The following is a 5,000-nucleotide window of genomic DNA, read 5'->3' on the forward strand; positions in this document are numbered from 1 at the left end:
GTTCTGGTTTTGAGTGCACCGGCCTGGTTGTGCTGTTTGGCAGCACGAGGGCAGAAGGGGGAACAGTCACCCCCACCTCCCACATTGACTGCTCTCACTGTGGGGAGGAGGAGATGCTCTGGGGGGGGAGGGGGGGGCACTCCTCAGAACTGTGCCAGGGGAAATAGGCTGTGGCTCAGTGGGAGTTTCCATGGAAACGTTGATTAACCGCACACACCCCTGCTCTAAGCCCTGCACATGTTCTCCTAATTGGTCAAAAAAATGTTGTCAATAAAATCAATTTCTCCATCTGTCACTGTTTGTCATTACGGACCGACATTAAGCTATTCTCTGCACAGAGAGAACGAGGGTTTGAAACGAATGCATCTCCGAATGATCCCATTCACAATTCAGTCTCCAAAGTAACTCCATTTTGTGGGAATTTAACTTTAAATACAGATTTAGCATCAAAAGCGAACTAAATTCATAATCTGTTCCTTTATGGATAATTAGCTTCACTGTTTTGCGACCAATACTTTTGACATCAAATCTGATAAAGACTTGTAAAATAAGGGATTGTTTTCAGAGTCATTTTTGTTTTACTTTGGATGTTGCAGATGTTTTTATTTTCAAATCCAAACTGGTCATATAAAAGGAAATGAAGGGCAATTAATCTCCGGTGCATCTGCACTGGCTCAGAGGAACCTGTCCGACCCCTCAGAACTAACAGCTCTGGGGGGGGGGGGGGGGGGGGGAACGGTGACATTTTTGTCTAAAATCATCCGGTAAGACCCTCATCCCCACAGACAATACATATTGGGCCCTGTTGACACACTACACGCAATCTGCAGTCCACACATTGAGCACTGTAGGCAGCCCCTTAAGAAAGGACTAAAGCACAGCCTCACTGTGACACCCTGGCAATGTGTGACATCAGCGCTTCCAGCCAGGGAGGGGTGTGGGCGTGGCACTGCAGGCCCCCCACCAAAACATGGCTCTGAAAGGCTGAAATTCCTCTTGCTGGTGGAGCGATCCCAAAAATCTGAAAATTAGTTGGTGGGAAGGGACGCTGGGAGTGAGTTGGTGGGAGGGGGACGCTGGGGGTGAGTTGGTGGGAGGGGGACTCTGGGGGTGAGTTAGTGGGGGGATGCTGGGGGTGATTTGGTGGGGGTGATGCTGGGGGTCAGTTGGTGGGGGGTGATGCTGGGGGTCAGTTGGTGGGGGTGACGCTGGGGGTGAGTTGGTGGGGGAGGGGGACTTTAGGGGTGAGTTGGTGGGGGAGGGGGGACGGTGGGGGTGAGTTGGTGAGGGAGGGGGACTCTAGGGATGAGTTGGTGGGGGTGATGCTGGGGATGAGTTGATGGAGGGGGATGCTGGGGGTGAGTTGGTGGGGGGGTGACGCTGGGGGTGAGATGGTGGGGGTGATGCTGGGAGTGATTTGGTGGGGGGTGATGCTAGGGGTGAGTTGGTGGGGGGATGCTGGGGTTGATTTGGTGGGGGGATGCTGGGGTTGAGTTGCTGGGAGTGAGTTGGTGGGGGGTGATGCTGGGGGTGAGTTGGTGGGGGGTGATGCTGGGGGTGAGATGGTGGGGGGGATGCTGGGGTTGATTTGGTGGGGGATGCTGGGGTTGAGTTGGTGGGGGATGCTGGGGTTGAGTTGGTGGGGGGTGATGCTGGGGGTGAGTTGGTGGGGGGTGATGCTGGGGGTGAGATGGTGGGGGGTGATGCTGGGGGTGAGTTGATAGAGGGGGATGCTGGGGGTGAGTTGGTGGGGGAGGGGGATGCTGAGGGGTGATGCTAGGGGTGAGTTGGTGGGGGTGATGCTGGGGGTGAGATGGTGGGGGGGATGCTGTGGTTGATTTGGTGGGGGTGATGCTGGGGGTGAGTTGGTGAGGGGGGGTGACGCTGGGGGTGAGTTGATGGATGGGGATGCTGGGGGTGAGTTGGTGGGGGGTGATGCTGGGGGTGAGTTGGTGGGCGAGGGGGATGCTAGGGGGTGATGCCGGGGGTGAGATGGTGGGGGTGATGCTGGGGGTGAGTTGGTGGGGGGTGATGCTGGGGGTGAGATGGTGGGGGGTGATGCTGGGGGTGAGTTGGTGGGGGGTGATGCTGGGGGTGAGATGGTGGGGGGTGATGCTGGGGGTGAGATGGTGGGCAGGAATGCAGAGCGCTCTGTGTAACAGAGTGACTAACGTGATTAGGGCAATGGTGGATGTTGCTAAGATGGTTTTTCCCTTGTTTGCCGGTTGCAGTGTGCAGTCGGGGGAGGGTGAGAGGCAGGGGGTTGCTAGGGGACAGGGAGCGGGGTGTATGTGTGGGGGGCGGGGGGGGGACCCTCTCTCTTACATAAGAGCTGTAGTTTGGTTCTGGCACACTCTCAGAGAGTGATGTCAGGAACAGAGCAGCCTTTGTCTGAAGAGGCCGTTGGCCTTGTGAACCACATCCCCAGTTCCTGGTTTGGGTATGATACGAGTGGGATGGGGGGGACAGATCCCTCTTTCAGCCCCAGGGGGCAAAAGAGTCATGAACCCAAATTATTGATCATAACATCTATATCTGAGTCCCTCCTGTGATGATTTTACAAAGATAATTTATGAATGACCCTATGCAATAGTGAGCAGTCATAATGTCAACAGTAGTGTGAGTAGTAGTGTGCTGAGTAGAAACAATTAGTTGAGTTCATCTCGTCCGTGTGTGAGGGGGACAGGCTCTCGTCTGTGTGTGAGGGGGACAGGCTCTCGTCCGTGTGTGAGGGGGACAGGCTTTCGTCCGTGTGTGAGGGGGACAGGCTTTCGTCCGTGTGTGAGGGGGACAAGCTCTCGTCCGTGTGTGAGGGGGACAAGCTCTCGTCCGTGTGTGAGGGGGACAGGCTCTCGTCCGTGTGTGAGGGGGACAAGCTCTCGTCCGTGTGTGAGGGGGACAAGCTCTCGTCCGTGTGTGAGGGGGACAAGCTCTCGTCCGTGTGTGAGGGGGACAAGCTTTCTCTTATTCGTTTGTGTTTACGGTATGTTCTGCATGTCGACTGCCTTACAAGCTGTGCACATTTTCAGTCTGAGTTTTAACTGCTGCTTTCATGTTGTGTAAATTGCTTGATAGGAATTAATATTACCTGCTGCTGTCCAAGTACACATGTGATACTGCCTTAATGTAGGAACTTCTATCTCCTGTAGCTTTGCAGTATATCTCTGGTTCCCTGAAAATGGGAATGTTGCCTTTTCTAATAGATTGGCTTGTATTTGTGTGTTTTAATGCACAGCACTACAGAAAGTTTGAAAAATTCAAATAATTCTGAACAATTAAAATCACCGGACATTACGCAATGCTCAAGTTATTTTATTTTGTCATGTAGTTCAGCTCCAAAAATGTATACAGGAGACAGTGGAGCAGATGTTGAGATCGATCTTTGTGATCTGATCTGAACCTTTGAATGATAAAAATCTGTCTCAAAACGCTGCCAAATTCCTGTTTCTCATCAGCATGCCAAAGTAACATAACGTCTGACCCCGATGTCTGTCCTCATGGAAAAATGACATTAAATGAGATTGTATAAACTGTATAAAATGTGAAGTATTTGTTCTCTTATTCACCTGGGACTTACTCCCCTGTCTCCTCCTCTCTTTCTCTCCCTTTTTCTTCATCCCTCTCTCCCTCTCTCTCTTTCTCTCTGCCAAAAGAGGGAATGACTTGTCTGCCCTCCCATCATTAATTTCATAACAGTAAATTTATCTCAACTAATTAAATAAAACCATAAAAGCAAGATTTTATGCTTTCGCTAAAAGCCTTTCTCTGCCTTGGCCCTTTTAAAATGGTGCTGATTTCAGCTTTTATCAGATGCTCTCATCCAGAGCAACTTTACAACAGATTACATTCTACACACTCACCATTTATACCGCTGGGTATTTACTGAAGACATTCAAGTACCTTACTCAACTTTACTCCAGTTAAGTACCTTACTCAGCTTTACTCCAGTTAATGACCTTACTCAAACTTTACTCCGGTTAAGTACCTTACTCAAACTTTACTCCGGTTAAGTACCTTACTCGACTTTACTCCAGTTAAGTACCTTACTCGACTTTACTCCAGTTAAGTACCTTACTCAGCTTTACTCCAGTTAAGTACCTTACTCAACTTTACTCCAGTTAATGACCTTACTCAAACTTTACTCCGGTTAAGTACCTTACTCGACTTTACTCCAGTTAAGTACCTTACTCGACTTTACTCCAGTTAAGTACCTTACTTGAGTACTACAACCGCATTCCAGGAGGGGAACAAACCTTTTCAGTTACAAGCCCAGCTCTCTTAGCATTATGGTACTCTGCTATTTGTGACGGTTGGTTATGTTATGGTTTGTTACGTTTTGTTATTGTTATAGTTTGTTATGGTTAGATATTGTTATTGTTTGTTATGGTTTGTTATTGTTATTGAATTGCTGGGGCCATTGAAATAGTCAAATCTTGCTCCACGGCTACAAATATTATCAGACAGTAATTTGTTATACAGTGGGTTTGAGAAGGATGCCCCCCCCTCCCCTCCTCCCCCATGACTGAACACCTTCTCATTTTCCCCTCTCAGCGTGGGCATGGAACCACAGTTACTCCTGCCCATTTGTTTCAGGGCTGTAATCGCGTGGCGCAGCGTTCATAACATTTAATGTGTCATCAAAATGGCCAGAGCTGGAATGGTCCCAGAAATATTAGTCATCCCTGTAAGCTATCTTATAAAGGTTCTGACACAGACAACATTTCAAATGCCTTTTGCCTCTCTTTGTTTTGTGATCCAGAATCGAAGGCCACAGCTTTCATCTTAAAAGCCACTCATAATGTATTTCTTTCAACTTTCCTTACAGAGCACAAATAGGTTGTTTGTAATCTGTTCTACGCTGTTCTTGTGTACGGAAAACATTTTTTTCCCATGAGGCAATTTCTTATTGAGGGAACGTGATTGGCCCTGCAGTGGGGGCGTGGATTTTGGAGCACCTGTGGGCTGACGAGGTGCTGTGGGCAGTGGAGTGACCGTGGACT

General features: G+C 49.4%; 1 protein-coding gene across 2 annotated transcripts in view; it reads left to right on the plus strand.

Moving 5' to 3' along the window:
- The window catches only part of LOC118212897 (dihydropyrimidinase-related protein 2), a 47,451-nt gene that overhangs the window by 19,998 nt on the left and 22,453 nt on the right, over positions 1–5,000 (plus strand). The window lies entirely within an intron of this gene.

Source organism: Anguilla anguilla, chromosome 14 (assembly GCF_013347855.1).
Source record: "Anguilla anguilla isolate fAngAng1 chromosome 14, fAngAng1.pri, whole genome shotgun sequence".
NCBI classification, from domain to species: domain Eukaryota; kingdom Metazoa; phylum Chordata; class Actinopteri; order Anguilliformes; family Anguillidae; genus Anguilla; species Anguilla anguilla.